Raw genomic sequence first — 23,371 nt, forward strand, 5'->3', positions numbered from 1 at the left:
GTGCATCGCTTTCACACGGGCACCTTTGAGTGCGCACGATTGCGTTCTTCTCTCCCCGTTTCTCTCGTTTCTTTTTTTTTTCCTTTTTTCTTACACTGCGTTCAGTTTTTATTTTCTCCTTTCGGTTCGTGCTCGCGTTTCACGTAATCGATACGCGGTTTTCCTTCCTCTGCCGTTCCGAAAAAGTCCCTTAACAACGTTATCGTTTGAGTTACGGTGAGTAAGTTTCTAGTCAAGGAGGTACCGATGGCTGAGAGGATCAAGCCGTCTCGAAACTTTATAATGGAAAGCATACGTCAACTTGACAAACGGTGAGATCGAATATTTCTTCGTCAACTGTCTCTTGCTGGACGAAAAAACATAGACTGGATTTACTTTAAATTCGCCTCCTTTTTACGAGGGCAATTGGATTTTTCGATCCATCGGTTGTTTGGTTTACGATACGGCGAATTCTGCACGAAAGCGTATGTTAAATAGCGGCACTACGAACAAATGTATTTGAGCAGATTAACAATACGGGGTATTTCCGAACTAAAGGATCAAAGTCCTGGAGTGTATGTTATGCACAGCAGCGGTATGCAAATACCGTGTACGTATTAGATAGATTTGTGAATGCTTCATTTGCGAATTAGAAATTTCTAATATTAGATAGCAACGGTTACGCTCGAATATATTTTCGAGAACATGAATACGATTTGAATCCGATTGAAAGCGATACTGTAAATTATAGATAAAGTAAATCATTATATCTTTCGTCATTTGGGAAAAGGTATTCCAACGAAGCAGTTGTCCGATTGATTCATTATTCACAATACGACCCTGTAACGCGTTTCTCCTTCTGTCGCGCGAAGACAAATCGATCGACTACGCGCGATTATAAATCTGATCATTTTTTTTCTATGGAAGAGATTGATCGTCCATGACATTTGTCAGTTCTTCTCATTTCACGATCGTGACTCGGTTTTTCGAAGAAGAAACGCGTGAAAATGCTCCGGGAGTCGTAAATCAACTTTTTTCGAAGCTACTCGGGTGTAAAAAAAGCGGACAAATGTTCGAGATGCGCGTTGATTGTATTAAGATTCGTTATAAGATCTACGGTTGTCGCGTATCAATGGCAATGTTACGGCGCGGCGTATATTCGTTCGATAAGAGTCAACCGATAACGCGTGCACTACGTTCCAGTGCAAACGCGGTCAGTAAGTCGTAAATATTTTCTGCAGTTTTTAGATTATTATTTGCGACCGATAAGCATCTTCGTTACGCATTAAAAATATACTCACGATCGTTTTTATTTACGCGAGGTACATATGTGTAGTTATCAAATGGTTCACGGTGCTTCGAGATGAAATTATCGTTTTCGATTTTCACCACTCGTGCCGATTTTTTTTTGTTGCAATATTCTATTGACGGTGGTGACACTGTACATTCCGCGTTTGGATGTTGGCGGTTAAATTGAGTAATTATTGGTTAACAAGGCATGTAGCGGACATTAAGTAGTCATGGTATAGCGTGGGGATTTGTCAGGCACAAGTAGTAATGGATCGTCAATGTCGGCCGTCAGAGGTTACAGCGCTGGGATTTGTCAGATGGCAAACGGTAACGAGGAACGTATCGCGTGCTGTCGTTTCCAGTTAGCGCCTGGTTACCATAAAACGCTACCTTTACGGTCATGTTGAAAATTTTTATTCGCCAACTGTGTTGAATGTAAATGGTGAATTTACCATTGTCGGGTGGAGCGATTTTAACAGAAAGATGACGTAGGTACCGTTATGGTGGTACACGTATAATTACAAAGTTGTGACCAGAAATGTAATTTCCTTGCGGAACTTAACCGTAATTTAATTCTTAGAGAAAGGAATTCGTATAATACAATAATAATTATTTAATTTTGTTTCTTTTGCGTGCCAGGAACTTTGAGCAGCCAAGGTTCGTTGGGATGCAGGGTAACACGAAAAGAGTAGAACGTCGAGTAAAACGTATCGTTCGGTAATTAAGTTTTCAACCAGAATATAATCTACAGCGATCTGTGAATGTGCCCTCAGAGTTTTTTTATAGGTTAATTCATTCCGGAATAAAGTTACCGTTTTTCTGCGGGTTACGTCAAAGGCTACCAATAGAAAATGCACGATGCCACGCAATGGCGAACTCTGAAAATGAAAAAAAGAACAATTTTTGAAAATCCAATTTTCTGCCGTCTCGGTTCGTCAAGAATTTTAAACGAAACAGAGTCATTGCATTTTTAAACAACGCTGCTCACGTCCGACGCCTGTGTTTCAATTATCAAGAAACCGAGAAACAATCGTTTCTACGTGTAGAATAATGTTGTTTGGCCGCGCTTGCGTCGAATTGAACGCATTCGTTGCGCGCTGATTTCAGAATGGCGCAACGGGAATACGTGCACGAGCCGTGCGAGCTTGAATCAATTCGATTTTAATGTTTTCTACCTTCGAAATGGAATACCGATTTCAACAGTTCGCGGCGAGTGGCAGCTAGGACCAGAATCACGTCTCCCGATAACGACGCTTTTATTCCTGCGATTGTTCACTTTTTTAAATTTACGAGGGCTAAAATTTCGAACTATTTCCGAACAACGTGTTTACAAGTTCCAATACTTCTCCACAGATTGAACGCTAATATTTTTAATATTCTCGAAAATCTCGTAAAGTTTGTTCCGGTATAGTCAACGATATAACGATACTTTTTTGCGAATCACCTCGAAACGTATTCCTCTGTCTTATTTCACGAATGCAAACTATGCGAGAAATATATTTATATAGCGAAATAGCTGGAGGCTGGATCATCCAGAGGCTATCGTGCACCACAGCCAGGAATTTCGTTAGGAAGATGCTGAAAATCTATAAACCCGTAATATCCAACCACGAAACGCTCGCCTGACTCTTTTATGGGTGGCTCGAAGAAATACGGGGACCGGCCGTGACCGTCTGTTTTATTTAGGTATACGCTCGATCGGTTGAAAAATTGTGCACCGGTAAGGTGAAAAATTGTATCGACAGCCGGGAGGCATATCCACGCGTTCTTTCAGTGAAATTCGACAGGGGAAACAAAATGGAAGAAGATTTGGCGAGGAGTCAATATGTTTGTTCGTCTATTCCTTGTCCACTGTGCTTGGATCGAGACTCGACTGACAGGCTATGAATAGAAGAGAGCGAATACTATCGAATCTCGTACAGTCGATATAGAAGGAAATAGAAAGTGCAATCTGCGTGTTTCAATATGCCGAATGTGTAATGGATGGGTGTTCCACGAGAGTAACCTCACTGTGGTTACTTCAAGAGGATGGACTTTATTTTGTAAAGCGTGAGATACGGAGATTGTAGCGAAATGCAACGATAGTGTTTCGACGATTGAACGATAGTAAAAATTCAATGGACAGAAGTCGGAATTGCCTTGTCTCTTCGTTAATTTTTAAGAGAGTATCGGAAGTGTGGAACTTTGGAAGGTAGTTTCACCTTTTAAATATGGATTAGCGCAGTTATAAAAGAATCTATTATTCGACCGGCCCTTAAATCTGCAGTCAGACACTCTGCGGATGATCATCGATGTTTGACAAGTTTCACCCAGAATGGTTAAACGATTCTCTTTATTTGTTTCAAAATCGACTAGAAAATCTCTTTATTGAAGATTTTTTCTGCTCTGGTATGGATTTTACGGGAAATAATTTTCAAAACGCACGCAAAACAAATGCAAAAGCCACGCCTCGAGGTTTCTGTTTACCAAACTCCAGCTACATTCTCTCGTAGACAATAGCCCGTACATCGAAACATTTGGCCTAGGTTCGTGGACCTAGCAATCCCCGTAGGGCTCAGGTTTTGGCAGATTGCCATCCTGTTGCCTTGCCTAGTGGTCAACATCCACTAGAAGAGTCACCCGGTTGTATGAAAATAGACTAGCTTCGTTTTATCCACACAGAGTGCACAAAAACGTATAGTTTGTGAGCGAAAAGTGTGCAAGTTCTCGGCGTACTCGTAACTTGGGTTAATCGTGGCTGTGAATTTCTGTGAATATAACCATAGGAAACAACGAGATACGAGTCAAAGTTGAACGTCGTTATAACGAGAGTTTCGAGTTTCATGGATAAGCCGAGCAAACTACGCTCTCTACAGTATTTTCGGGTGAAAATATTTGAGGATACGCGATGTCGTTGGCATCGTTTGCGTCTCTAGATTTTGCTTGAAGAATTTCGGTAAAGTGCATCGGTATCCCTCGATATCTGACGCGTGTGTACGTTCACGAGTAAATATGCTTGAGAAACGAGCCCCGAGAGAGTTGCAAGCCGAGCCACGCGGGAGGCGATTGCGCGCTTCAGGGATGTTACTTGAATGGCAAACAGGGGTTGAGTTTGGAGCAAAACGAACGGCGCGAATATTTTCAAATGGAAATATCTATCTTGCACGATGACGTGGCCTTTTTTCATCCGTTAGATTCGAAGAGTTATCTATTAAAAGCGCGGAGAGAATAATTATTTTTGGTAAGCTTCGCGCGAGTTGTTCTTGGATCGGAGCGTTGTACATTTTCGATGGTTTTGATGTCGAGTAACGATGGTACTGCTTTCTGCTGGTATACTATTCCCCTTGCAATGCTCGTTGCATTCTTTGAAAATATTTTGCAACAAAATTGCACCGTCTTGCACTGCTTTCGACACGCACTGGGTCGCCCTGAAAGACTCTCATCCCACGCATATACACGTACGCGCATACTTGCAGCCGCCACTCAGCTACTCCGACACACTTGTACGTTCCTCAAAGCCTTGTTCTCGAACTACATACGCGTGTTTGGTAATTGCTCCTTGAGTAGCAAATCGAGACGTTCTTGATCACTAAGAACATCGTTAAATTAACGCCCAAGAACTTTGTCTGATCGACTGTAAGTAGTCTCTTGTACGTAGTCGTTATTCCATCTTGTTGTCGTTTAAAAGGATCTAAATTCGATCCCTGCAACAATTACAGAGCACTTAAATCTGGCATCGATGATTTTAATCATATTTTCCAATATGTCTCCAAATGTTTTCTCCGGTTCTGTAAATTCCTTTGAAATACCGTGAAAATAATTGGCGATACAATTTTAAGCTCGGTTACCAAGTATCGTTGTCGAAGATTTTGATTTTATTAAACGAAACTTGTACCGAACGTTCTTCTACGTACAACGGTATCTTTGTCGCTCAGGATACGTTAGTTTTGACATAAATTTCGCCGCGTTCTCCCCGAGTTTCCTCATTACACGTAGCAGGGTTATCATTTACATTATGTCCTGGGCTTTGTGTCGGAAAAATCGATATCGGAAATCTCTCCGAAACAACGTAGCAGGCATCGACTTGCGAGATATCCTCGACCGATACGGTCGGCGCCCTTATCGGAGGAAACTGAGTTGCTGTTTACCGCGTAAAATCATGCGTCGATGGAGCTTTCTTTGTTTACAGACCTTTCGATGCTCGGCGACGTTTCCCGGTTTCCACGGCGCAAACTCCTTTAACGAAATCTCGCTACCAAACTCTGTGGTTCGAAGTTTCGTGTCACGGTCCCTCGACGCGTTTCTTTTCCCGTGCCCTCTGTCCTCGAGAAGAGAGGGTTCCCGGTGGCTCTTGCTACCGTAGGTGGGAACCGAGTGGAAAAAAGGAGCTCGTATCGCGGGGAATCGTAAATGAACGTCTTACGTCCACCGTTTTCTACGTCGTCTCGCTTTACGGTTGTAAATAATAAATGCGATGTTCGTCTTGGGCCGTTACGCCACTCTTATTTTCCAAGACTGCTCCGTCTCTCCGGCTCCTTTCTTCCGCGTTTTGCCGTGTTTTCATTTGCGCCGGGACGTTTCTTCTTTCTCGGTGTCTCTCCTCGACGGGTTATAGAATTAGAGATTCTCGGGATGTCCTTGGTACGTCCGATCCCTTGCTCCACATCGGAACGTTCTGCGAGTTTGGTACGAACGAACGTAATAAATTACGTACGATACGTGACAGTTTTAATCCTCCGTTGACCTGGAAATGTTTCCTTATCGAATAGCGAGCTGTCCGTAAGATACGGAGCCATAAGTAACCGGATACGTTCCAGCGATACGGGGTGGACCGTTATTGGCGACACAATCGATGGAAAGGGGGTGATTTTTCGAAGGGGAAAAAACCGTAACGCGGGTTTCCGAGATTGAACTTTTGCTTTTATTTCGAGCGACGATATGCTTGCAACGAATTAAAAATGATAATCGAAGTATTTCGTTCTTATTAAGATTTATCGATACGGGCAACCTCGATAACCTTGATCGCTACTTCGTTTTCGAAACTCTCGAGAATCAGTCGCCCGGTACACAGTTTCTCGCGTTACAGACCACCTGTTTATCCCCAGCGTTCCTACCCTCGGCAAATCGCAACCATCCGTAACGCGTGCAGCCGTAAATAATCGTACGTATCGGAACGATGTATGCAAAGTTCGTGCAGCTGCTCCGAAAGTGTACGCGAGGTCGATATCGATGCGCGTCTCGCGACATGCTCAAGGGGGCGAGCGTTCTTGATCGACACTCTCCCGGAAAGATGACAAATAACGGCTGCAGATACCAAACGAGGGTCGCGATTCATTTTCCGGAGTCACCGATTTCCGCCAGGGACGGTTCGTTCGATATCGCCGAACATCGAGCCGAGAGTTTCATTTTACGGAGGAAGCTTGCCAGAGACAGCGCTCGCCAATGTCGTGGAGCTTAAATGCTCTCCAACCTTATCGTCTTTTTGGTCCATTGCTACCGATGGATGTCTCCTCGAATCTCTGTCTCGTAATAAGATTCGGAAAGAATCAAAGCGTACGTCCGCGAGTGTAGCGCCGCGAGTCCCTCGAATCGGTACTTGTACATCGCTCTCGTTTGTCCGTTACAGTCGTACGATCGTGATCTCGATTCGTATGACGGTAAATATAGTCTGGGACCAGGTTTCCCGAAGGGATGGGGTATAGACGGGCGAGGGTGGGATTTATCGTTGCTGTTGTTTGTAATTTCCCTTGGTAAAGTTTGAGCGTCGCGGCGCCGTTGTCGGGAACTCAGGAGTTGCCAGTTTCGGCCCAATAGGGACAAAAGGGGGACGTTTACGTTATTACGCGCAGATAATGCTACAAGGATGGCGACACTAATTGTCCGAAAAACACGGTACACCTACTAGCTTCGCGGCGTGTCCGTGAGCGATGCTGAGACACGATTGCGAGCATCGTCCGTGAAATGGGTTAGAAAACGATCGATACTTCTATAACAGCATTTCGGTGAAGCGGTAAATAGTATACTGTGAATGTAATTGACGACGGTTAACACTAATGATAGTCTTTCGAAGAATCAACGAGAAGAGATAGCGAAACTATAGGCAGGAGGAAGGGCAGAACGAAACGAGGAGGAACTAAAAAAATAGGAGTGGGATGAGCATCTTGTAAGATGTAAGGATTTTGTATAAGATAGTGGAGGGACGAGATAGAATAAAAGTGAGTTACAATAAAATTACGGAGTTAAAGGAAAAGCAAATTAGACGTAAAAGAATGATTTAAATAATATAAATGGAAATGCCTACCGTTACCCGGAAAATGAAAAGATCTATCTAAAAAATACACACACCTACGTACAGTTCCACGCAATAAAAAGGCGAGCCATTGTACCGTGCAGTTGCATTGTCGCATTTGTGAAAAAAAGTGATATCGCGATAGAGTATTTTTCCTTCTTTTCTACTATCTTGTCCCGTTATCGAAAAAAGCGGAAGACACGACCTGTCCCAATTGCTGGACGCAACCTCTGTGGGTATGCATTAGAATATTCTTCTTAAGACGAATTAAATGAAAAAAAAGTGAGAACACGATTGATCGTATTCGAATTCCACGATGGTATTTCTCTCGTTTCGTCGACGGAAGGTAGTTCTGAAATAAAGAGTGTCGAAATGACGGATTTCCAGTCACCGTGCAACAAGCAAAGAAATATTTTGCGGTCGTTTCACCGCGTCGACGTTATTGTTTCTCTTCACGTTGAATTAGACGCGTATTGACAGTACCTAGGTGTTCGCGGTTCAATCATACATGAAACCAGCGGCTTCAAAATTGTCAAACGCATTCCACTCGTCGGTGACTCGGATCGAATTCAATATCGGCATATTAGGTACGGAAAGGATAAGCGCAATTACAATCGGGTTCGGTTCGAAATTCAGCTCGCGACGTCTTCTCGGGGGTTGGACCGGGCCGGCGATGCTCTAATCCATGCAATCGAGAAGTTTGTCGCGAAACGTGTCTCGCAAGCAACGTTAAATACACAGAGAAAATGGTTAGCATTTTGCGACGAGACCTAGCGACGAATATGACCGTGTTTAAATGTATCGTGGAAGGTTTGTAAGGTTGACATCGTTTCGCGTAATAGCTTTATCGTGTCGTTCCCTGCGCTTCTCTGCAGTCTGGCTTTCTGGCGCCAATGAAAGCGTCACATTTACACGTAAATGTTAGCCCGAGAGACGGAGGAACGTTCCAGTGGTCCCTAGCTACCAGCAGGTTAATTTAATTTGAAGTTTTTCCGTCGTTTTTATTTCGTGGTCGATTCGAACGCGCCGTTGCCTTTTGGAAGAGGAGCGATCGGTAATTCCAATTGCACCCGTGACGCGGGAAAAATCATCAGCTTTGACGAGACCGAGGCTATCCGTATCAGACGTCGGGGCACGTTATCCGTAAGCCGCGCGTTGTTCGAGCGTCGACGGTTCGAGATATCAAAGGGAATTTCAACATAAGAGGAACGTCTTGCTCTTGGAGCTGAAACGCATTTCCTGGCAGAGTGATGCACAGCGGTGACTCCCAAAGAGGATTCGCGGTTCTCGTGGGACTTTTTGATCCGTTGCGTCCAGAAAACATCGAGCGGTTTCTTCTTTGCTCTACAAAAATTATGAGGAATATTTCGACGTTAGATTCGTTAATAGAATCGGGCGTTCAGACTTTTTTACTTAGTATAGAAAATATCGAAGCTATTAAGGTAGCCAGTTTCCAACGAGTACATTATTACGGTCTCGTGTATTATCAATACAGGCTTTCTACTCGTATAATGGTAACGATAGTTCGTAGTTTTATAGCTCCTACGTCGCTATAAAAAATATTATTGACCGAATCGGTCGAATTGAACGACGAAAGTTGCGATCAAAATTTACAGGAGGACGTTCGATCTGCAGTTGTCGACGCGAGCATCTCCCGGGCGCAGTGATTTCGGACGTTCTGCACGCACAACGAATTTGGAAACAACAACGGTATTTGCGCTATCCGAAAAATGCCAGCGACACGTCCGGCGGAGTCGATATTCCCGTGGTCGATGGTTCCATACGCGAAACAAATTCTATTTACGCTTTCGTTTTACGTATATTCCGTACCCTCGTTGCGATTAATCGAACCGATGGAAGTAATGGAAAATTCGGTTCATAAATGGATCGCGTATTCGATATAAAACGAGTAAACAATATTACGGGTGTCCACCGTGCTAATATTTGATAATTTATCCGATGTATACGTTGCACTATCAATTTCGACGCTGTAAATAATGTACGTTCGGTTCAAAATCCGTGCATCAATAATTGGAAACATGTTCGTATCGAATATGTTAACCTTGTTTCGAGTTATACTATTAAACGTGTACAGCTGGTTGATGATTACTCATTCAACGTGTGCGTTTCTTTGATTTACAATGCGTCTTTCGAATAAGTTTGATCGGTAAGGGGGACACGCGACGACGACTTCGTAGTAGATTTTACACATGGACCATTGTCGAGCGCTTCGGTGTCTACTGTTCTACGAGGATTCAATCAACCCTTCGAAAAGTTCCATTGACGTATGACTGGTCGTAAAAGAAGATCGATCTGCACTTTTTACGGGGAAGCAGAGTACAGAGTATAAAGATTTATGTTGCTGTCTTCGTAATCCATTAGCTTACGGACAGTAGGTAGATGGTTAAAAACTTTAAGGTGTAGCGTATAAAATCTGTTTTTAATTTATCTTAATTGCGCGCCTATACTTCTTCGCTAGATTAAAGTTGCAAACGAACGACTCAAGTTCTCGACTTGTTACAACAATATTACGCAACATGCTTCGAAAGAAATCCTCGATCTCTGGCGCAAGTACTTCGTCTTCGTGGCATCGGAACGGTTAGATTCGAGTTCCCCATACGTTTAGTTTGTTGATGCAAGCTGCTTCGATGAGTTCTCGGATCGGAAATTGTACCGACGGTCGTTTCGGTTACTTTCCGATGCACATTCTTCCGGAACTGGGTTAAGATCCGAATTAAATTTTCTCTCGTCTAAGCCGCTGTGAAATCCTATTCGTTTGCATCGCGGTGGTCGAAGGTGAAACGAAATTTCCGAGTCGCTGGCGTAGAAACGGTTTTCCGTTCGCTGTATTCCGATTGTCAAGTAGAAACTACTATTGCTAATCAGACAGGGACGCTTAACGTGATCCTATCGAACGCAAATACCTGTTCCGACATTTATTGGGACGAGTTTCGAATCGTCACCTTTCCTGACATTTATGCTTTTACCCCGGTTGTTTCTCGTTTCTCCGATGTTTCCCTGCTTGGACGGATCGTATAAATTTCCAGTGCACTCTCCAAGAATATGCATTACTTGCTCGGAGAGATACGACTCCGCGATCGTCGAAGATTGCCGCGACGAAACTGTGCCGCTATGTCTTTCGAGGGAAAAGTGTTCGAATGTGATCGTCTATTTTCATCCACGCAGGCAATATAATCTCGGAGAGGAATTGATGATCCACTCTGGCTCGATCAGTCGTCGAAATTGACCGATCGAAGGCCTGATTACCGGAAGCCAGACGACCAAAAATGTGACGCGCGGCGGACACGCGACGGACACGCGAGGGTTCGAACAGAGAAGACTGGGAGACGACTATCGGGAGCCTGACGTTGGATTTACCGTGAGTATTGGCGACAAAATGATTTTCATACGAGCGTTCGCGTCTAAAACTACACGTGTACTTCAGGAATCTACTTTAGGACTCGTCGTCGAACCTCCGTCCGAATTTTCCAATCCTCTTCTTGCAAAAGGTCGGAGGCGAATTATATTTACGTGGCGTGTGAATATAAAATTTTAATGTAATATTCCGCGTAGCGATTTCCCCAACGGCTATTGTAATATATTGACGTTCAAGATCGTAGCGTACAGCAAAATATGGCGGTCGAACGCCCGGTTCGATTTCAAGTTCCGCGACGTAAGGACAGTTTCGCGATATCTCGATACACTCGTGGTCTTTAAAACAGTTCCCGAGGCAGGAAATACGATCCGACGATATCTCGCTTTCAGTTTCTCTCTCTCCCTCTCTCTCTCTTTGACTTCAAACAATGGGGCGAAAGATTGCATAATTTATTACCAGTTCGCATCTCGAGACCATAAAACATTATGAACGTCTCCGTAACTCTCTATCGAGTCGACAGGAGGTGTCAGAAATCGTGTGACCGTGTTGCAGCGAAAATTTTATTTTTCTGTTCATTTTGTTTCCTCGCCGAAAAGAAAAGAACCTAGACAAACCCACCGTGAGCAACTGTTACAATGCCGGTGCAAACGATTTCAGACCGCAGTTTCGCGAAACGTCGTCCACCGATTGCTCATAAATTATTCCATGGATGCGCCTGATACGGTTAAAATATTCAGGGTGTTCGACCCGGACTCGCGTCACGAGACAATTGCTTAGGAACATTTTCGAGTCCAGCAAGTACGAAGGATGCCGTTTCGTTCGTCGATCGGTCGAGTTTAGGGGAGCATTTTGATCCGGAGTGCCAAAAATTATGGAATTTTTCAGAGGAAATCAACGATCTTCGTTATTTTCCCACATTCCTATCGATTTTACGAAAATTTAAAAAAAAAAAAGAAATTCAAAACAGAATGCCCCTTTAATCCCCCAGCACAAGGCTTTTTAACCGAATGATTAATCGTCTCGAATAATTTCGGCTTAATTTCGTATGCGGCGGGTTAACGTTACGAACGAAAAAAGAAAAATGGTTTTGTCGCGTGGTGTACGGTTGAAAAATTTCCCCGATGTCTGACCGCAGGGACGGTCATTAATCGAAACCATAATTGGAGGTTTAATTCGTCAGTTTGAGCGTGGATAATGGAGTGCTGCATATTCGATGATTTAAATCGTGGAACGCTCGTCAAGCTAACCCGTTTATCCGGTCCATTGTGCAGCGAGTCCGTCTATTCGTGCTTTACGTAACATTTTCCTTCTTGCATTACTTCAGAGAAGTTGAATGTTTTCCAAGGAATTGGTGAAAGAATTTCGAAAGACTTCTTCGTTTAGCGACCGTTGAATTTGCTTGTGCGAGTTTTTCCGACTTTTCGATCATTACGTGGCTCGATAAACTTTGCGCGTTTTTCCGTTTGCAATCGAATGCAGCGATTACCATACGTTTAAAAGTGCTTAACGGTACCGATGCAAATAAAATCAAGTCTGTTTATTGCGCTAATTCATTCTAGCGTTTTCTTTCCTTCGATTACACACGGTTCGAGACGAAATTTTTCTGGCGTTGTTTTTCGCCCGTTTATACGCTACGAGTGTAAAATCGCAAAATAAAATAATGATAAAAATTTATACTAATCGGTCTTCTTAAATATCCATCAATAATTACCGTTTCGTCTCAGAAGAATAACCGTATCTGTAATTCAACGACGATACGTGTTCTGTTGCGTATAAAGTTACAAATTCAATATTCAGATGTTCCTCTCCGATTGCAAATAATATTGGGATCGGAAAGGTGCAAGTGCGCGGTAGCTTTCGTTTAATTAACGATCTGGTCCTCCTGTTCGCCCCCACCCTAGTCCCCGCCACCCTCTCTCCTTCCTCGTGAAATTTTTTCAATCGCGAAAAGACTCGAAGCGAAGTTGAAACCGCGCGATCGAGTTTTTCCGAAACGTTTCCCGAGCGGTCCTCGAAAACTTTGGAACTGCCGAAACCATGACCCGGTTCATAGTCGAAGTCGATGTAACGGCGAATGTACGAATGTTCCTCTCGTGTTCGAGTCAATTAAGCTCTATCGATTGCCTCGGCGACAAAGACAAACCCGGACTGCTCGTACGGTATACCGTTCCGTGGTCGAGAAGCGGCGCTCATTGCTGCTTTATTAACTGGTCGATCGTCGAATTAAGGTATCCGTTCGCGAAAATAGTTTCTCCTCCCGTTATAAAATACCTTTTGGATACCTAATGCGGGTTCCAGGGAAACAACGAACGCCAATTGGGTCCCGAACAACGGACGTCCAGCTTATCGTTCGAGACGCGGCGGTATTAATATCGTGACAGACGAAACAATAGCGATTCGCGAAATGGTTTATCGCGAGCTCGACAAATGGAAAACGGATTAATTAGTCTCAGGAAAGTGCGAATTCGGGTCAGAGAGCGAATACGGAGGTCTCGAGTCACCATTGCAATTTTCTGGAGTAACGTCGAACAAAAAAATTTTGTCAGCGAATTGGTTTCTTCGTCGTGGAAGAATTTTTCTTTTCTTTTTCTTATTTTTTTTTTTGACACGATGATATATAAACTCCAAAGTTTAAATAGGTGCCTCGAGACAGAGTGCACAGCTGATAGATGCAGGCGTCAGGCACTGGCTAATCAGTGTTTCCAAGTCACGTAGTTTTCTAATGTCGGAAGACTAATTGTTCCGGAGAAGTCACAGAGTTACGAGAACATAGCGAGCACTTCGATGTTGCACCGTCTTCGAAAATAGAAACGTTGTCCTTGTCAGGCTTCCTCACTGAATGGGGAAAGTGGTGAAAGTACCGCCTAGAGAAATGGGTTTACGAGGAACAATAAAATTATGAGCTTCGATCGTCCTGTTTGGTCGGTTCGACTAAATATTATACCATTTGATTCGTTTCAACGTGAGCTTTTTTCAGCCATGAGCTATTCCGAGATACATTTTTCTTTAAACTGGAATCATCGGGCGGATTCTTCCAAGTGTTGGACCGCTTCAAAGATCATATCCTAATCTCCAAATCCGACTGCCGACACTGACAGATGCAACGCAATGTTTACGTCGCGCACAGAATACAGAGAGACTACGAACTATCACGATTCGACGTGACTGTACCAACAAACGTGCACAGGTTGGCAAACGTCGCCGCAATCGTTCGTAATCTTTTTCGACGGAAGAGCCGTTTTAAGAAAATATCGGTGTTCAACGCGAGCTTCACCGCTAAAAGCAATAAAAAAACCCTCGAGCAGGTCAACGCATTTATCTTTTCTTCTCTTTCCTTTTGTCTATCTTCTTTGCGTCTCTGTCCGTTTGACGGAGGAAAGAGACCTCACGGTGGTATTATACACCCCTACACAGGAGTGCACGCGCACCCTAAAACCTTGTCCCCATTTTTGTCCCGGACGCTTTCTAATTCTCGGGATACGTACTTTCATTTTTGATTCGTCGACTTTTCATCTTCCCATGAACGTTGCTTATCGCCGAGATTAAGCTTGGAAATGGAACCGGGAGACCGATATGGAGGAAAAGGTAAATTGGATTTTTTTGAAGAGAATATTTATTTAGGATCGAGTCACTCGACCGAAGGAAGCGACCACGAGTCTCCGCCGCTGAGATTTCTTTACAGTGGACTTCTTCGATGAGTATTATTTTTCAATAAAATCGATACGTATAATACATAGTATCGACCCACGGGATTTTACCTTTAACCAAACTTCTTGGTAAGAATTTCGTTCACCGTCTTTAACAGCCGATCGTATCTCAAACGGTTGCGTGTCTGCGAATGAGACATATTGCTTCGCAAAATTTACCTCGTAGGAGAGGATCTTTGTTACAGAAAATTAAATAAGCAGACAGAAAGACTCTCAAAGGTATATATTCTCTTAAATAACTGTACATTTTTCGATACATTGAAATATTCACCACTAGTTTTTACTGTTCCTTTACGCTTCTTAGATTCCGCAAATACAATTCAGACGATATAGAATTTCCCGAGACGGAGACCGGATACTTTTGTTCGACACTTTGGAAAAGATTGGGCAACCAACAGCATTTACCTCGAGCGTGGAATGCAACTGCCGACTCACGAACGATCGTTTCCGGCGGATCACCCCGTTCCTCGACGAGGCGAGTGGCATCGTTTTTCTCGGTATACGCACGCCTCGTGCCCACTTTCCACGGGGCGTCTCGTAAAAAATTGTTACTTCCGCGTGTTTACCTGGGCTGCTGCGCTCGCAACTCTTCCCTTGTCGCGGGAGGCACAATTCGCGTGCACCGTCGCTGAATGTTTTTACGGTCGAGGGAGCACGAGGAATACGAGGCCCCGGCTTTTCCACCCTCGCGTAATTTCAAAAGGGGAGAAGCCGGACTAGTTAAGAATAAGAAAAGAAAAGATTATGGTCCGTGTCGCGGTGATACTCGCCGCGCATCCGTCGGACGTGAATGTTTTACGAAAGTCGCTTCGCAGAGAAATTCATAAAGCATGCTTCTTACAGGCAAGAGGACTCGCGACCCGTAGGTATTATTCGGTTGCTTCGTTGCCGTTGTTTCAAGGAGAATGGAAGGAACACTGAGGGTACTTTGCATCAATGTGGAACGCTTATCTACGACAAGTTTATACGGTTCCTTCTTTCCAATTGTTTCGACGGTCAATGTTTGCGTCGAATGACCAGTCTTCTCTTCGTTACGAATTACTAGAAGTTTTCTGGATTAATTAATTTGCTGTTGCAGCTATTTTTTGTAAAGTATTATTCTTCATTGCTCGCCAGTTATTTTAAAGTCTAAATTCGTGGAGGGATTCTTTGTTCGTTTATTCTTAAAAGCAGGACGAAGTTTCGATCGACGTTTTGGATCGCAAATCCTTGAACTAAATTGCGGTTAACTAAAGATTCGAATTGTCGAATTTATTTTTCGAACAACGGTAAAGCATCCTTACAATCTGATTGTTAATCATCGAAGGAAAGGGTAATTTGTAAGTTCGACTAGCTGCGCGTTTCCGATAACAAAATTTATGGCGGTCGAGTTGAGCCAGAGACCCAACAAGACCAACTCTGGCTGCGATTCCTTCGAAGATTTGCGAAAACTTTTCCAAATAAACGGAACGAATGGACCGCTGGAACTCCGAGTCAGTATCTCGTGGAATCTGAAACTTCCTGCAGGGAATCAAATCGCAATAACGTGAAATTGTCCTTCTCGGCGATATTTTCCAGCTTCGAGCTTCCTTCCTTGGCAAACATTTTTTTCGAGTCATCGAATCCTGATAAGACCATCCAGTAATTCGAGAACAAAGGAAGACCGAATCCGAAACGACTGAAAAATCGAGAAGCAGTCGGTTAAAAAGTTCCCCCGTTTCGAAACGACGAAAACCTCACCGGTGTGTTTGTCAGTGCGATCGAAGCAATCGTCCTTGCTTCTTTTCTGCCTTCCTAGGAGACTCATTAAACCGCTTCTACTCTGCACGCGAGTCCTCCGGATGAGATTATACGATAATTAGCGAACTGCGCGAGTCGAGCAAACTTTTTTTACACGAGCGCGCCAACAACTACGATACGTCGTGTACCTATTACCTGAAATTACGCTAAACAATCCTATCCATTGAGAGCAAATTTTTACGAGCGAACGCTTTCCTCCGTGTCGAGTATCGACAAGATCTCTATCGCAACGAGGAAAATCGAAAAGATAGCGAAGAAGAATATTTTAACACGGGCGAGCGATCGATAGTATCGAGCTCGTTACAGAGATCGATTAATTTCCTCGAGTAATTCTCGTTCGATTGCAAATGTTCCTAGACAGCTCTCGTGGACGTCTCGATCCATTCGGATTGTGTTACTTTTTAATCGAAGCAGACCTTCGTCAAACCGGAATGAAGTGCAATCTAGTTATTAATGAAAGAAGAGTGGCTTCGCTAGGTATTTATTTCAAGGATCTCTCGGCGCGTTTTGCCTCTACTTGCAAATATTCAAATTAATAGTATCCTCACGAAACGGACTAGCGATCGAACGAGGTCGAAGATAAGAAAAGCTCGATAGTTTAATTAAACGAAATCTATGGGCAAACGAATTTCTCCATCGGAAAGCGTTCGCTTCATATCCCGTAGGCAATGTTACGATTCATTAAGAGGTCCGACGAGACGTAATTAGTTCTTAATACGACTTTCATCGCGCGAGCGCGAACAAGCGACCGGGATTCGAAAAGTTTGAAGTAGTCCTTGAAAATTTTCTCCTCCTCGGGGCGGAGGTGGAAGTTTTGTGTGACCCTCGGGCCGGGAATCACGTTCAAAAGTGCATGAATGCAGAAACATACTTGCCCGCGTCACGCTATGCTATGCCATATCACGCCAGGCCACGTGAAATGAAATGCATCGATTATGCAAACTTATCTCACGCTTCGCGAAGCTTACCAGCCAAGCCTCTGCGCTCTGCAACTTTGAACGAATTACCGTGTAATTGAGACAAATTCGGGCTGTTGTAAGTTCCAAGACGAATAATATCTGACGAGACATTAATATTGGCTTTCACGCCCGAATCGAACAAACAAAAGAGTCGCGCGTCATTTTTCGAACGTCGTACGATGCATAGAAGTGGCACGGTGCCACGGAGAACGGAAAAATTACGTTGGAACACTGGCCAAAGACCAACTGCCAGGAAGAACGCTAGAACGTTGGCACGAGTGTTAAATCGTCAACTTCCCGGCAACAATATTCGAACTGGACACGGTCGAACTAGGAACCAAGTCGAAAGGATTCTATTTTAAGGAGATGGAGAAAAATTCGAACGGAGTACGAGAGGTTCCCGGAAGTACTCGAAGGATTTCGTTTACATTCGATGTATACAAGAATCCTTGGTTCGGTCGCTTCGTTTATTTTTCCAATTCCTTTCTCTTGCTAGAGAAATGCTCCATTCGTCAACGTTTCACGTTTCACCGGGCATTGGTCGTCGGATCGTCCGGATGGAAATAAGTTTCGGTAACGGAGACACGCACAGAGAAACACATTTTTCCACTAAAGCGCCGGTTCCTCTGGACGTTAGAACATCTGCGCCTCGCGGTGCTGCGCGGGGAATTGCGGCTGTCTTGTACAGTTTATAATGTCCGCATAAAGTTTGAAAGTTCTCGCAGCTGCTAGGGACGTGATTTATCGTACTTTTAACATATTCCACGTGTCAGCCTTCGGCGAAGTTTCTGTATCGTGGAGACAGGATTTGCGAAAACGTTGCGCTTGCATCTCCGAGCGGTACCAGCTGATTTTATTCTACGATTTCAACGCACGAATATCGAAAATATTTGCTCAGTGTGCTACACTCTCGCGGCAGGCGCGTTCTTTTCACGGAAGGGAAGTATTCTCGGGACCGTAAGTACGAATATTCGTAAACTAGTGATTCGCTCGCTTCGACCATTTCACTTACAGAAACGCAACAAAAAAAAAAACGGTTCCTCGAAAGACGTAAGAAGCATTAAGAAATCGAGGATTGAGCAGGTAAAGGAATGGAAAAATCGCATTCGAACGGTTTCGATCGAATTCAGGATACTTTATGAAAGTTACGTGCTTCCGGAGCTCCGTTGAAAATAAAATTACAGTTCATGCGTATCGTGGTAATATTTCACCGTGCGCGGATAAGCGCACCTCGGTATCTGTATTTAAAATTCGATCTCTATATCTTCGTAGTTTTTTTTTTCGTTACCCGGGACACTTATTATCGAATCAATTGTTGGTATATACGCGCGTAAAGCCCTCGCGAGGTAGCCGAGTTCGTGATCCGAACGCGTTACGGCGAAGTAACTTGTTAGGAACAACGTGAACCGGCGCGGCCGGCCCTCGCGCAAGTCCTTCTCTTCTCTAGGTTGTACGTCTCGAATGGGAGATTCACTTCGGTGTACGCTCTGATTGATTCGCAACATGTCCTGAGACGATAAATCAACGCAAACAAACCCAGTGTTCGCTGCAATGTTTAATTGACGATGTTTCGCACGTTGCGTAAATATGTAGCTGCGGTTCGGTGGACGCAAAGGGCTCTCGAAAACATAATCGCAACTCGGCGAGTCCCGTTTCCACGGCAGTCAGAGTGCCGTGCGTATTTGTTGAAAAACCCGAAACCGACAAAGTGATTGCAGCCCTCTTGTAACGTTTCGTTTGTGTCCACAATTATTACGCATATGTATATATATATATATATATATATATAGAGAGAGAGGCTGCTGCACGGCGACCGGAAACAATGTTTTCAACGATATAGTAAATTGATACGTACAAGTGGACGCGCCCCTAAAAGCCTGTATAAAATCTGTAAACTTTCGATGGAGTCATTTCGACCGGTGGCTTTTTCCTTGCGCTGCTGGATGTTTCGAATAACCGTAATCGAAAACCGTTTTCATCAAGGATAGGCTTACATTTGATGCACAGGGTGTGTCTTCGAAACTAAACGATTCGAATCCATCGTTGCTGTAAGATCAGCAACGACAACGTTGACTCGTAAAGCGTTAAATATTTTCCGTTACCTCTTTTCGCTTACGACCAAAGAAAATGGTACGATTCGTCTCGGTCGCGTGACTCCATCTTGTACACCCATAAATCTGAATTGATCGAAAGGTCGACATACCTGTGTAATAGTTCGTAAAGTACTTCGAAAGTTAGACTCTTCAAGTTTTGTAGACATCCAGTTTGGTAGCGACGCTCGAACGTCGTTACATTTCTATAAAGGATACTGGTGTACATTTTAGGAGGTAATTTACCGTTGTCTGTTAGTTGTATCAATTACGTATATCATTTCGGTTGTATTCAGTATTATCTTTCAGTTCTTCCGGTTGTAAATATTTCATTTTCATAGCCATTGTCGAACTCTATTGTCACTAGGGGTGGGGGGAACGAAGTTTAATACACGTTTATAAATTCGAATCGCGTCGGTGGTTATTCAAAGCAATATTTCGCTCGATGTATTCGGGCAGTATTAATAACGTGCTTAAAAATTCGAATATTTCGAGTTTAATGGTCACCAAATCTGTTGAAAACAACGTTCGGACATAATTATCGTTTGTGCAAAGATAATACACGATTCTGTTCGCGATATTGTGTTCCGTGCATTCACGATTCGATTATATGGATATTTTTTAAATACTCGTAAAAGCTTCGAACATATTGTTATACATGTTACACGTATTTCTTATATATTACATTATCGAAGTCCGTCCCAGTCAATGCTCTGACTTACCTCTGAATTATTAGAGAAATTCTAATTTCTCCACCATTCGTGGGTTAGCAAGATCCGGCCACCGGCCCAAGTCAATATTAATTACGAAATCATTGCCCTTTACGACGGTGGTAACGCTAAATTATTTAAAAGCGCAGAAACATTGTCTAACCGTCGACTCTCTTTAACAGGGAATAATTCGCGCGCGCATTTTTGTATGACGCTCTCGGGGTTTTTCAGCCATTACGTGGAATAGTTTAAGTTTGCACGGAAGAGGTGTAGAAAAGGAACAAGCATCGTAGCCTTTAATAATTTCTTCGTTGCCACGGTAAAAGATGCCACTGTGGCGCGCTTTGAAAGTAGGTGAAAATGGCCCCTCGAAGCCTCGGCCCCGCGATGCTCTCTCGTTCCACTTCCGATATTGCTTCGCCGTCGATATCGAGAACAAAATTTCCGCGGAATTAAAACGCTTCCGAAGAAAGTTCCTGATAATCGAATCGTTCGAAACGTCCTCGATCGTCGAGCGTCAAGTCGATCGGCGAGGAACGCGTCGCGCGTGCAGTCTCGATTAAAGGACGCTCGCGTGCTTGCCGCGCGTTACGAAGTAACGTAGTTTACCAATTGGCTAAACGGGATACCGAATATGATAATCGAGGCGTTAATAGATATCGGATTATCGAGCACGAATCAGTGGAAACTTTCCACGCATGTGATTGCGTTTAACTCGTGATTCCGTACGGTTAATTGAGCCGTATCGATAGTCATCCGAAGTTGTCCGATGGAAAAACGTCCAATCCGGTCTGCATCGTGCCTGTTCGTTACTCGCGAAGCGTACGAGAATCCAAAGAGTCGATTAGCGTTTAAGGTTTGTTTCGAAAGAGAACTGGTTACAAACGTAATCGAAGCGACAAATTATAATAGAAATTTCCCAGAATTTTCCAGGTCATTTCTATCGGACGACAAGTCCTTTGGTTATTGGAAAATTTATATTATCTTGATATTTGATTGCGCATTTCTACATCTTTTTCACCGAACAATTTAGAACGAATTTAATTGGGGATATGTTTTCTTCGTCCACAAGAGATCGTTGGAATACAAACGCGTGAATGGTTCTTAAGCGCTTTCAAGACGTTCTCGGAGCGAAACTTCGCGAAAAACGAACACAGCATTAAAACGAGATTCCAACCATAAAGGAGCTTAAAAACACTGCCCTCTAATTGCGATCGGACAAATAAAATATACATCGACGACGAAACGTGGTTGTGTTTCTGGAATTCCGACGAGACCACGGACAGAAGCAGCAGCCCTTCGATTCATGTTCACCTCTCGTGGACTATTAATTGCGCGAACAGTGAAAGGAGCATCGACGTCCGAAATGTTCAACGCGAACGCGGTTCGATTTGCGAATCGGACAATCCGTGAGAATAAATGGGCGAAATGGATTGCGAAGCGCACGCGGCGAAACCGTCTGCGCGGAAACGTCAGATGCACGTCAAGCTTCCGACCAATTACGCTACTCTTTGTTTTTCCCGAAAAGATTCCCTCCATTAAAAAGAACGTCGCTGCGAGCGATCGTTTCTCGCGGAGCGATCTCGAGCCACTTTTATCGGGCGTGCGCGCCGAAAGATTCGGACTCGAGACAAATTTTTCGAGGAAAATACAAGGTGTCGAGGAAAAGCTCCCTAGCGACTTCCTAGCTTTACGACCTCCTCCACTGTTCGCACTCGCGTTAACTGCTATGCAGAGATAATTGCTTCTCGCTGTTCCACTCGCCCGAATTCCAAAGGATTAATAACGAGGTCTTCGGGACAATGCAATTTCAATACAAATTCGTGGATCATCGCGCTAAGAACTGGGAACTGCTACGCATCCTTTGTCAACGATACTGCGACGAAATGTGTACCGAAAAGTGCAATTATTTCGATATTAAAGGAGAGCTTTGATGACTGAAACTTCTACAGGACGATTCTCTCTCGTTGCGTTCATCGGCGAGATTCCGTTTCATTTCCATCTATTCCGTTCAAAAGGACGACGAAACTTGCCGGAAGATCCTGCTTCTTCGGCAACGATTCCCGGAGGATCAACGAAGATACGAACGAAATCCGGTTGAGGCCAATTCCATCGAGCTTCGCTTCGCTCGCAAATTCGCGACGCGAGAAACGGTGGTCTCCTTTTATTTTCGTCGACAATCGCGGCAATGCATGCTGCACGCCGGACGCAAAAATTCGGGACAATTTGTCCAGGACTTTTAGCAGGCTCGGGTTAAATTGCAGGGAGCGAAACGCATAAATAATGGAAAACGGGCACTAGGGAAAGCAACGAAGCAAATTTGTCCCGGTGAGTAAATACCCGGTTTTGTGATTCACGACGGGCAGAGATCACGATCAAGAATATTGCGAACAGTGGAAAACAGCGGGCGTCACCTCTGAACGCAACCGATGCTCAACGAAATACATCCGCTCAATACGCGTGCGCTCCGATTGTTTTACGATAATACAATAATTAGAACAAACAACGGGATACGAATTTCTCGGAGCACGAGTGAAATTTTTATTCGAGAGATTCAATTTGTAATTTATCGATGTAAACAATTTTGTTGATGCACCGGCAATCGTACGGACTACATTATTTTTCAATGGATTCGAGCGTATACGAAATCGGTTTATATTTTCGACGATATATTTTCCAGCCTAGTACGTACCCATTGTGCGTCCCGAAACCAGCACGAATACCGGTACTACTCGATTCCGTTGAAACGAACTTTGGATATTAATTTGATTTATTCGCGAGTGTATCCTGCACCGAACGATCACTGACCGCAAAATCGACCGCGAGCGTTATTCTCCTTCTCTTTCACCGGTCTCGTTGCAAACGTAGAAATTCCTCGTCTTAATAATCGGAAACACGAAATTGCGCGCGGTAAACCTTCGAAATTAATTTCCCTCGTGCCAAAATTTCTACGCGCTTGCAGCTCCTTACGAGGGGTGAAATCTAATTTTCTCGCTTCGAAGCCGGTTTACAAGACCGCTTTCGCAGGTAGAAACAGCTTCCAGCAGCGGTAATGAGTTAGCTTTGGACCGTCGATCGCGTCATCGTCATCGTCGTCGTCGTTGTCGTCATCGTCGGTGCTCCGCGATCCAAATTGTCGATGCATCGTCAAATCGATGTTTCTCCGCGGCTACGGGGTTCTATCCGGTAACGTTACACAGGAACTATTTACCC

The 23,371-nt window shown here is 43.9% G+C and overlaps 2 protein-coding genes across 3 annotated transcripts in view; both read left to right on the forward strand.

Annotated features, from left to right (window-relative positions):
* The window catches only part of Oct-tyrr (Octopamine-Tyramine receptor), a 47,949-nt gene that overhangs the window by 17,384 nt on the left and 7,194 nt on the right, over positions 1-23,371 (forward strand). For both annotated transcript variants that reach the window (XM_076321382.1, XM_076321380.1), the window contains one exon: positions 10,724-10,916. The gene's annotated coding sequence lies outside the window, so the exon portion shown is untranslated. The remainder of the gene's footprint in view (positions 1-10,723; positions 10,917-23,371) is intronic.
* Ir25a (ionotropic receptor 25a) overlaps positions 1-23,371 on the forward strand; it is a 69,427-nt gene that overhangs the window by 7,854 nt on the left and 38,202 nt on the right. The gene's annotated exons all lie outside the window — the stretch shown is intronic.

This window comes from Ptiloglossa arizonensis, chromosome 10, assembly GCF_051014685.1.
Source record: "Ptiloglossa arizonensis isolate GNS036 chromosome 10, iyPtiAriz1_principal, whole genome shotgun sequence".
In the NCBI taxonomy this organism is placed as follows: Eukaryota; Metazoa; Arthropoda; class Insecta; order Hymenoptera; family Colletidae; genus Ptiloglossa; species Ptiloglossa arizonensis.